We start from the raw sequence: 10,474 nt of genomic DNA, 5'->3' as shown, positions 1-10,474 counted from the left end.
CGTTTAAAGGCCGCCACAAAACCGTACATCGACCTCTCGACGGCTCGCATTTGTGTGCAAGATTCGTGATCGCTCTTGGAAAGGTCTTGTATAATCTATTCTCTGCTCGTTTGTGGATAGCCATAGCAGTCGTCATCGTGGTCACGAATTTGTTAAAAATTCTTCTGTTGCACGTTGGATTGGTCATTGGTGATGTGGCAGAGTTCATCAACGAGATTGTGGCTGTTGTGTTTGAGGTTGTTAACGCCGTCGCCAACGAGGCATCAAAGGTAGGACACGGTTTCAAGGATTTTTTTACCGGCCACTTTAAACGACTCTCACACGAAGGAGACTACGCTACTCGAACTCACCTGACGGTACCCCCGATCCTGTATCAACTCGCTAGTCTCAGGGACCACATCGACGATACGAAGGAATCACCGGTCGGGCAAGCCTTGGCCGAACTGATCCGACTGCTTGCGCGCGTACGGGTATGTCCTAGTCTTGCTTACTTTCGGACTATATCCCTTTCGAGATGGATCATCAACGGTTTGGTCGATGCCTTTTTGCCGGGTTTGTGCGAAAACAAGGTATCGAGAGCCGTACAAGTGATGCTGTTTCTCTTCGATGGTCTTCCGAAACTTTTGGGTTGGATAGGTTCAACCGGCGTCCTGTTATGGCTCATTCTGATCGAGGGTTGGCCTTTGATAGAATGGGGTCTTCTGGTCTTATTTGAGGTCACCGTCTTTGCTTGGATCAAGGTTCGAGATTCACTTCGCTTTCTGGAAAATCCATCAGATAAACAGAACGGCTGGATTAGCTATAGCAAGCCTTTGAGATGAAATAAAGAAATGACCTTATAATTTTATTGTTTGGAACAGTTTGTGAAATAGATAAACATAATATATGTGATATATATATATATATTTCATCTATAGTGGTCAATAGTAAAACTAGAGCTTGATTATAACCGGACGGATAATTCAACCTCAGACTGAACTTGACATTTTATTACCAATAAAAAAGATAAGAGCCAAAAAATAAAAACGAAACTCCTTCTTTCAGGATCAGTTCCAGACGTTTCAGTTTAAGCAATCAACTTGTTATACAGAGTGGTAATGAGGCCATTTTTTCATTCCTAGCAGATATTGGTCATTGACCCGGTAAAACTGTATCATCTCTTCAAGATTCCTGCTGCCATCCACGACTATAACGGGAGCAGATACAGGAAATTTTCCTTGAATTAGCCACTCTTCGTGTCTTTCGTGTAAGGCGTAAAGAAGTTCCATGGGGAGACTTTTTTCTTCGGTTCGAGATCTTTTCTTAACCCTCTGCATGCATGTCTCAGGTGATGTCCTCAGGTAAATTATCAAATCCAGTTGAGGTTGCTGCATTTTTGTAATCCAGTCAAACCACTCATGGTACACTGAATGTTCTACGGAAGACATCATTCCTCTTTTGTAAAGGTTGTGCCCAAAGCAATAGAATCCACTGTAAATACTTCTTTCGATCATTTTCACAGGCGTCACATGTGGCTGTTTGTAAATTTTCAGGAGGCTAAGAGCAGCATAAGACTGAAACAAATAGCTCCATCTTTGGCAGTTTGTGTAAAATAACTCCAAAAGGTTTTTGCCCCCAACATTTTGCCACTCGGCAACTGGTTCTTCCAATACCTCAACCATGGGATTTTCTCGAAAATGGTTCAGTAAAGTTGTTTTTCCACTTCCAATGTTACCTTCCACAGCAACCGTAATGTTTTTCTTTGGTGATTTGTCCGTCATCGCGCACTTCGTTTCCATGGGTTCAACCTAATTTATTCCAAGCATGTTAATAACAAAAGTTTTTGATGGAGCGACAGCCTTCCACTTTTATAGGTAAAAAAAAGCCAGTACAATACAGATGGCGACAATGAAAACTAAATTTTGGAGCAAGACCCGAATGGAAAAAAATGGCCTAAGTAAAATGGCTCTAAAATGTTGTTTTATTTCATTTTACCATATATATATATATATATATATATATATATATATATATATATATATATATATATAATATATAATTGTTGTGTATTATATTATATTATTACATATTTTACGTATTCTTTCATATTTCACAGAAACTGTTTGGTATGATATGCTTTTTTTTATTGATTTCTTTGGATAAATACAGGGGAACGCTTTATCTGTTATGTGGTACGTAGACTAATCAACTGATATAAGCTTGAAGCAAATAATAATGAAAAGCAAAAAATAAAGACTTGTTGACAGCTTTCTCTATAGATGCTTGCTTCAAGTCAGGCTGTCTCATATTCACCATCTTCATCCTGTTCATCGCATTCATCATCTGTCTCGGGTACAATACCATAGGCATTTCTCACGGCCAGCGCGTTTTTCTCGAAGTCTTCGAATGGGATGGTGTAACGACACAGAATAGAAGCTGTCGCTTCCTCAAAGGCGGTCTTACTTAGCAAACCGAGTAGCCACGTCTCCACTTCGTTCATGCAATCTTTATCTTCTGTCAATGCTCTAGACACCAAGTCGATGATTTCTCGATGGGTGGAATTATCGAAGAGCCAATCGGCTGACTCCCTCTTGACCGTGGTGCGACATCGCTTGTAATCCTTTCGTGATGTGTTGAGATCGGGCATGTAAATCTTCTTGGTTTCTGGATTCAGGAGGCATTTTGCTGGGTTGCATTCCATCCCCATTATCCTTCGAAACATGAAGGTTTTGATTATGGACGCCTTCAACGTCTTCCACACGGGCTCTAGTATCTCCAATTTTGTGACAGGAAACAACGATCGCTCCTGCTGGGTCAACGGGTGTTGTATCTCGGTGTCTTCCGGTATCCCCATCAACGTCTTTTCTACGTAGATCTTATCTTTGGTGGCATTGAGAAACAATTGCACCTGTGGTACCGCCTCTAGATCAGCCACCTTGCTTCCCAAACGACTCACCGCCAATACGCTCAATGCAGCAGAAGGGTTCATCGGTCCCTCGTAGCTCACCCCTTTCTTTAAATCCAAGACGCAGGATCGATTGTTGGCTGTTGCTGGCAAAACTGCCATGAGCTTCTCATCAAACGCCTCAGGCTGCACCACTTGCATCAACGTGTGCCATGGGGCCGTTTTTAGGCGCTTTATCACTCGTTCGTCTCTTTCTTCACTTTCTTCTTCTCCTTCTTCTCCCTCTCTTCTTTTGGGCATTTCAAAGAGTCGGGGTACATGGTCCGAGGACTGCATCTCCTCGCATGACTTGATCATTGCTTTTTGCTCTGCTGGTGTCTGCTTGGTCTCATGAGGACTTGGACCGTGACTGGCTTCAATAGGGTCGTACTTTTCGTGCACTTTGCTTTCCGAGCCAAGCAAGCATAGGACATCTTCATGAAAAAGCCTGTCTCCAGAGTCGCTGCAATTTCGTCCGCGATGGGTGGTCACGTCCACTGCAAAAGGTTCCATGGGTAGTCTTGTCGCTATCTCTTTCGACTTCAGGGTCTTTGATATCACATTTTCTAGAACGATGGGACTTGGCTCCTGGATCATCTTCCAGTAGTTCATCAGAGAGTAAACTCCCCAGAGTACCATCGACACCTCTTTCTCCTTCCAGTTGAGCGTGGTACATTTCCGCAATCTGTCAATGAGGCAGAGTCTCCGTGATAGGGTTCCATCGTCGTCTCGATGGGCTGCGTACTGCACTAGCTCTTGCCACACTAGCTCCAATCCCTCCTTGACATCTGGACTCTTCTTTTGGTCCACAAAAAGTACATGTTTGGCCACCAGTCTTACTTCTTCTTCCGTCAGAGTACTGTTGGCTTCCTGGAGAATTTTCCGAATTTCTTCAAGGGCAATAGCTTCTTTTTCGAACTCTGTCTGTTGCCTGTTTTCCCAATCTATCTTGTTCTCAATTGTTTCCATTGCGTAATTTCGCAGTGACAACTCCTTAAGTCGCAACAAATTTCGATCCACCTCAACCTTGCCTATCAACTCCATCACCTGCACTGCCACGTACTGGTCGCGATTCCACTTGCCCTGCTCCACAAACTCGACGACGTGATTTATCACGGAATTTGGTGCCGTTGCATGATCTTCCAAGAGACTCTCGACGAGAAGACGCGGGTTTTTCGTTACCAAAATCTTAACTCTGTCCAACCAGTAGAATCGCCTGGTTTCCTCTTTTACAATTGCTGCACATCTCAAGATCTTCCTTGCGAGAGACTTCATCTCGTCAGGTTCGTACCCGTCTAATTCGAGTAGCGTTCTAGCCGCCATGGTTGACATGCACTTGTAATTTGTTCATAACGTTTATATAACCGATGCCTCGCCTGAAGATAACGCTTCCAACCTCGATTTCCACATAGAGCCTTTTTTCATGAGATCATCGTCGGTAGTGTACTGCTCCAAGCCGATGAGGATTGTATCGTGGTTGAGGCTACACTTGGATAACAAGGTTGTATGGACCCTACTTTGCGCCTGTAGCTGCACTACTTCCGAGAGCATGGAACCTATCGAGTGCCCCAGACCGTTCACCTTGGCACAGACTGGGCACATGCTCACGTAGATCACATCGCGGCTGAGGCAATTTATTTTAGCGGTGAGTCGATACACACCAATCTGGTTGGTCCCGGGCGACATGAAAGGACAAGCGATACACCTCTCTCTGAGGCATGGCCACGATCCACCGACTGCCATTTCACTCGTTAAAGTGGTGATTGGCGATTCGTCGACGATGGCTGCAGATGGCTCCAACGGTCGCGCTTGGTCTGAAGTTGCATGAACTTCACCGAAGCCAAAATCCGTCCCTTCGATGTTGTGAGCCAACGTGGAGTTCGAAACATTGCTTAATTGACTCAAAAACTGTTCCAAGTTAAACTCTGAGCCTTGGTCCTCCGTGGCGTTGATATCTGCCCCCTGAAAAATTTCACTGAGTAGTTCGTTGACGTCACCGATGTCCACGGGGTTCGGTGCGACGGACGTCATTGCAACACCAATCGTTGGAGTTTCTTCCAGCACTCGTTCGACCTCTTCTGTTGCATGATAGGAATAGTCCGATGCATGCATCATGGTATCATACAGAGTGAGCTCGTGTTCGGGATCTGGCGTGACAGGCGAGGGTGGGATCATGGCAATAGGCGATGCCTCACATCCAGACTCTGCCTGGAATAGCGCTCCGAGATAAGCTACTCCCGTGCGCGTAACATCCACGGTTCTCGGTACAGTTTCTCTGCTTTCCTCGACATTCTCTTGTCCTTTCTTGTGGTCTTCCAAGGTGGGGTCTTCAGACTCAATTGTCGGCTGAGACTGTGAAATATCGGTCAGCATCGGTCTCGGGGATTGCTGTGCAGAATCTATCGGCACCAATCCGCCGATCGACTGTTCCATGCGCACGATGCACTTCGAGATGCTCTCCATGGAAGGAAAGAATGCCTTGTCGCGTGGATATTTGGTGCAACACAACGGGCACTCGTCAAAGTTTGGGACTTCCACTTTTTGGTTTGTCTTTGTCGCTCTGGCATGAGCCCGAATGAACCGACGCTCGTCCTGCATTTGCTTGCAGTGTTGATGCCAAAAGTGAAACGACGGATAGTTGGGTTGGGAAATGATCTTGTTGACTATCTCTTGGCGCAATTGCTCTCGGCGCGTCTCTCGTTCGGTCTGGTCGGTCACGTCCCTTAACGCTTGATCGACCAGTGTGTCCAACGACGTTACACCGGAAAGGCAACACCACCCTTGAGATGGAATGGTACCTAGTAGCTCAGTGCATATACAGCACCTTGCCAGACGCAGCCACTGATGTTTCTCTTCATCCTTGTATTCTGCAAACGTGACCTTGCGTTCCCGAAACCACGTGCACATACTGTGCGGGTCGGTCACGGCGTTAGCATTCCCTTCAAGAAGACGGCGCACCCAATCTTTTGAGTTCATCTCATCCGAGTCCTTGATGCGTACAAGAGTAGTATCGCGCTTGAGTACTGCCGATGAGACTTGTTCGATCAAGGCTTTGGTTTCTTCCACTCGCAGTCTGGAAAACTGCGAGTTGGAATCTTCGGGCAACACAGATATCGCGGATGTCTCGCAAATCCTGGGTTTTCGAATGCGAGCGGCCACCTCTTCGACCGTGGGTAGCTGATCCAGTGGGGCATACGTCTTTTCTGGGGCCGTGTCAACGTGTTTCGTCGTGTAAGACGGATCCTCGATCTTGTGATATCGACGCAATAGGGCAGCATTCCAAAAGCCTGCGAGGTTGGCGTTGAGCGTTGCTACAAGGGATGAGACCACTTTCCAGTGGCCATTTCGACCTCTCTCGACTTTTTCCATCAGGACTATCTTCAGGGCATCACAGACAATTTGCAATCCAGCCTTCGAGAGCCTGAAACGTGGCTGTAGCAGATGACAAAGACCCGTTGCTAACAATAGACAAAGCAGCTTGTCGTCATTCTTTATTTTCTCGTGCATGCGATCGATCAGCGAGATGCACGAAGTTAGAATGGGCATGAGTACGCCGGTAGGATACATGATGACACGCGGGTCCGTCAGGACGAGTACCGATACTCTTTCGCGAAAAGGATCCCTGAGAGTTCGAATCTGTCCAGGCTTAAGTGCATCTTTCATTTTCATCCTTGTGACTTGCTCTCGGAGTCGAGGATCAAATGCAAGATTCAAGATTCGCTTGCATACATCTTGGGCTCCAATTATCTCTGATTTATCAAGTTGACAAACCTTGAAGATGCGTTTTAGCTCAATTTTAAGTATGCTCTCTAAACATTTGGGGACGATGGGTTCGATGAACCGTTTCTTCTCAAGCATGGCCGCGTCACCAGCCCTTACAACCAGGGCCCTTTCACTTGTAACCCCTTGTTCCTTTGACCTTGGTCTCTTTAGAGGATTGCTAACGTATGTTGTTACTGTAGTCGTTGTAGCTTCTTTCTTCGCTTTCTCGTCTTTTTGAGGACCAGATGATCGATGTTCGGGTTCTCCTGGATCGTTTTTCTCTTTTTCGATATCTTCCGTTTGCTCGACCATTTCGGAGTCTCCGTCTCCGTCGTCATCGTCCCATCCTTTTGCTGCAATCAGCGGTGTGGCCGCTGGTATCACGTTGCTTGCACCAAAGTCTTGATCGTGTTTAGAAACGACGCGCTGAAACGACGCTTTGCGATTAGTTGCGATCAAAGCTCCGTTTGCGTCTTGAATAGATTCCGCAAGACGACTCCGTTCGATCAGGTTCTGTGTCAGCATGCCGATGATGTTCGACTTGCCGACGCGGATACCACCACCGGGAACTCCGGCCGGAGTCGTACCCGGATCGATCCCGCCCAGCTGTTTGACTTGTTCTTTGTACTTCCTAGCACCTTCGCCCACTGTCCTGTTCAACCACGACAGCTGATCGTTGGCTGTGACAAATTCTTTGTACATGTTGTTTGTGATGTACTCCTTGCGGATTCTGGCTCGGTGCCATGCATCCTGAAATTTCATTAGAACAGCTGGAGATATTATAAATTTCATCACTTCGGTGATTTCGCGATTCAGAGCATTGAACAACTGCTGTTTCCTCAATTTCTCAACCTTTGTCTTAGCATTGTCTGCCAAACGGTTCAACGACTCCATATGCTGAATGGCCTCGTCGCGATCCTTTTCGAGTCGACCTAAGAGTCTGGTATTTTGCGTGAGAGCCTCGGACATCTTAAGCAAATCTTCGTGCAGCGTTGGACGAAGCCGCAACTTTTCAGGGTCTTTCTCGTCCAACCTCAGCTTGCGCAGAAGCTCAAATTCGTTGACGGGACGCATTCTTTTGCCAAATGCCGTCTCCTCTAACATCGAGTCCAACTGAGCGATCTTGGCGTACGTATCGCTTGGAATCCCATCGCCCTGATGTACCGCTTTTACGTGATCGGTGGCGTCTTGTTGATCACAGAACCGATGGGGGCAGTAGTAAAATCTCTCCCCTTCCTTATGTGCCAGGACAAAAGTGCACTGGAAAGGAAAGCCGGCCATTGTTACCGTCGTGCTTCCTTTCATGTCATCGCTGGTGTCGTGACCCGTCAGTCGCTCTAACTCTGATAGAGACTTGGCCCATGACGGTTTGGATTCGCCACTCGAGTCTTCTTGCAAGTCGAAGTCGCTCAGTACAGGAGGGGCAAAGGTCTGATGCTCATCTCGTTCACCGGCTCGCGTGGTATTGAGAAAGAACACGAGACAGTTCGATGGTCTTAAAGCGGTCGCATGTCTTAGGTTGTACAACATGCCGCGTTCCTTGCTACCGTCGCGTTGTCCGTCGACCCGCAACAAAACCCTCGTCAAGCGTTCCAGCAATTGCGTGACCTGAATCATCCCGTGGTTTTGCCGAACCAAGGTCTGCGCTTGTCTGACGAGCTTGGGTATCTCTCTTATGATGGACCCTCCGTCACTCCTGCCAGCAAATCGCTGGATGGGGTGCAAGTTCTTGTCGCCATACACCCGACTGGCTTCATGTAATCTAGTTGCCAGTATATGGCCGAGGGGGGTCTTGGGCGAAAATACCCCGAAATTTTTCAGTGCTTTATGAACGCTTCCGTCAAGCCATTGTATCATGCTCTTACGGCACAGGTACAATCCCAAGATGTTGGGATCGCTCGTTTTCGCAACGTCTATTGCATCCAGGCCTTCCCCCAGTACGTTCATGATTTGATCATTCTTTTCCTTGAATTGCAGCATCAGCTGAGCGGACTTTTTACGTTGGGTGTCCAACCGAGAGAGTCCAGCATAGCTTTGGTGCACTGCCACGTAACGGAACCGCTCGCTTACGGAGAATTGTTGAAATATACCCATAAGCTTCTCTTCGGTCGTTTTCCAGCCCTTTGTTACATCCTGCACGCGAATTTCCGCTATCCAGTTACCGATAGTGAATGGCAACAGGTGTAACCCCAGGCCGTGATGTCCTTTCGTCTCGTCCTCGTAGGAGCACAGGTTGGCGAGACACGCTGTAAGCGTTTTCAACTCCACAACCGCCAGTTGTGTATTCTTCGGTGTCGAAGGTTTTGCCAGAGATTTGGCATTCGCGTCGATCCTCCGCGCCGTTTCTCTAAGTATGGATGACAAGGGCTGCATCGGTAACACTCTGCCGTGTTCGTTTCGCAACACCAAGGCCGTGGTAGAAACGTTGCGATCCAGTGGACATATCGCGACCACGTTATCGTCCAATTGCTCGCGTTGGATGTTTCCGCGAGAAGCCTCTCGGCACCATTGTTTGTATCGTTTCTCCAATTGATTGTGAGCCATTTCCGACGTCGCTCTGTTACGGTTATCTGACAGTAAATAAGATGGAAGATCTGCCGTACGATCCGAGTAGGTGCTTGACTTTCTGGTTCCGGTTGGTTCAATCGCCCCATCTGCAATGGCCCTTTTCGGCTGGGGTACGGGTAGAAAGAGTAGATTCGCCCCCTCGACGTGATGGTGGAACTTTGACATTCCCTCAAGAGATGATTTGGCCGGCCGTGCCCATCAAAGAAGGTGACAATATATTCCAGGTCAAGGCGGCCGTTCCGGTTCCCATCAATTCGCACGACCAAGTACTCTTCGTGACCCTACGAGACGTACTCGACCGAGTCGTTGCCCGGGTTCACGTCACGTACGACGAGGCCAGAACATTGCGTCACGTTGGTTTCACTGAGTGGTACCCGGCGGAACCAGCGCCACTGCCGGAATATGAAACGGACCAAGACGACATGCGGAACAAGGTGACCTTCAAAGAATTGGCAAAAAACGAGAGAACCACTTTTCGTCTGGTCCACTTTCTTGACCATGGCGACCTCTACGGTCTACCGCTTGATCCTGCTTCGAGTTTGCACCCATCGATGCGTTTGATGTCGAGTGACGTGGACATCGAATGTCTTGCATGGGCTTCGGCCATCGCCCCCGAAGACCCAGGCAGGTTATTACTGGCGGGCGCGTTTCGCTTACCCGTGCAGGCGATTCTTTTTGACACTGACGAGAACACATCGCAGGCAGCCCAACAAACGATACAAGACGTGAACAGAGGAAAGTATTTGGCAAGCATTTTGCTCCATACCACTCGTTCTTCAGAACACGATAAGTTGTTCGTGGCCTGCGAGTACGCTTCCGGAAACATGAGCGCTATCGAGGTGCCATCCCTGGCAGACGATGACGACTATACGCGAATGACATTCCCAGATGGCGCCGAATCCATCCATCGCACTGTTGTCGACAAAGTTGGAGCACGCATAGCAGTGCTTAGACGTCTTGACCTCCCTGGATGCCATCCAGCAATCATAATTACGTTGGTGTCGGGGAGACGTTTTCTAGAGGCAGGGCTCGTGATACTGCCCTGGAAAGTCGTGATCCTTTCCGATCGGCGATCTTCGAAAATCTTGTCTGTTGCGTGGAGAATGCCGATGGGCGAGGACAGAACTAAACTGGAGATTTGTACTCGATGGCGGTCCCTGTGGAAACTTACACACGTATCCAGTCATTCGGAAACTTGGACGCTTCATTCTCCTTCCCTTG

The 10,474-nt window shown here is 47.8% G+C and overlaps 1 pseudogene; it reads right to left on the bottom strand.

Annotated features, from left to right (window-relative positions):
• Positions 1 to 1,082: 1,082 nt before the first annotated feature.
• Positions 1,083 to 1,805, bottom strand: LOC140934138 (thymidine kinase 2, mitochondrial pseudogene; annotated as a pseudogene).
• Positions 1,806 to 10,474: the final 8,669 nt, after the last annotated feature.

Source organism: Porites lutea, chromosome 4 (genome assembly GCF_958299795.1).
Source record: "Porites lutea chromosome 4, jaPorLute2.1, whole genome shotgun sequence".
In the NCBI taxonomy this organism is placed as follows: domain Eukaryota; kingdom Metazoa; phylum Cnidaria; class Anthozoa; order Scleractinia; family Poritidae; genus Porites; species Porites lutea.
Note: the sequence above shows the minus strand (reverse complement) of the source record. Positions and strands in the feature narration are given on the sequence as shown.